Source organism: Gavialis gangeticus, unplaced genomic scaffold, assembly GCF_001723915.1.
Source record: "Gavialis gangeticus isolate Ggan-Ray unplaced genomic scaffold, GavGan_comp1, whole genome shotgun sequence".
NCBI lineage: Eukaryota > Metazoa > Chordata > Crocodylia > Gavialidae > Gavialis > Gavialis gangeticus.
This window is the reverse complement of record NW_017729032.1, coordinates 64,222,623-64,223,486: the sequence shown is the minus strand read 5'-3', so window position 1 is coordinate 64,223,486 and position 864 is coordinate 64,222,623. Positions and strand designations below refer to the sequence as shown.

General features: G+C 39.4%; 1 long non-coding RNA gene across 1 annotated transcript in view; it reads left to right on the top strand.

Annotated features, from left to right (window-relative positions):
- Nucleotides 1–171: 171 nt before the first annotated feature.
- Nucleotides 172–864, top strand: part of LOC109303475 — a 1,896-nt gene continuing 1,203 nt past the window's right edge. The window contains exon 1 of the long non-coding RNA XR_002099131.1: nt 172–823. This is a non-coding gene — a long non-coding RNA (uncharacterized LOC109303475). The remainder of the gene's footprint in view (nt 824–864) is intronic.

Genomic DNA, 864 nt, shown 5'->3' with positions numbered 1-864 from the left:
GTGTGGCAATTGCCGCACTCCAACAGCCTCCCGCATCTTGTGGATCAGCATCCCCATGCTTAAAAATGGTGATGGAGCGTTTGAACTAAAGTTCGTTGAACGTTGAATAAGCTTTAGTTCAAGTGCCCCGCCACCATTTTTAAGTGTAGAGGTGCTGATACAGTATAACCTCATAAATCTGGCTTTCAAAATTCCAGAATTCTCAAAAATCCAGCACTTTTTAAAACTACAGTACACTACATTATTGCATTATTGCATAGCTTCCCAATAATCCAGAAATTCCTCCAGAAGTCCGATGCTTCTCTCACTACCATTGTTTTTGTTCGTCAGCCTACAGCTATTGTTTTGAACAATACTCAGTCACGTGCAAAGTATAATTGTCCTAAGGCTATGCACTTTCCTTATTTTTCAAAAATTTGGAATTTTCAAATTTCTGGCAGGTGCTAGGTCTTAAGGATGCTGAATTTATGAGGTCATACTGTACATGAGACACAGTGGCAGTTTAATTAGAGCATCTGTTGGAGCTGCTCTAATTAAAGCACCGCCTCCCATACCCCCAGAGCATGTGTAAAAGTGCCCTAATGGGGCTGAAATGCATTCATATCAGTGCAATTGGTGATATGTCAGCACTTGAATTTTACTTGTATTTTAACATAGGTTAATTATGTTGTCTTCATTAACCTGACTGAAAGTTCTAGTGTAGGAACACTTGTGTCCTGTCTACATTAAAATTTAGAGTTGAGTGACTTGACTTATTAAAAACACAACTAAGAATTCCAACATAATCACAACCAAAAAGGGGAATTTGACCCAAACATATTAGGTTGACACCAGCCCGGACATTGTGGGGATTACGGAGACTTG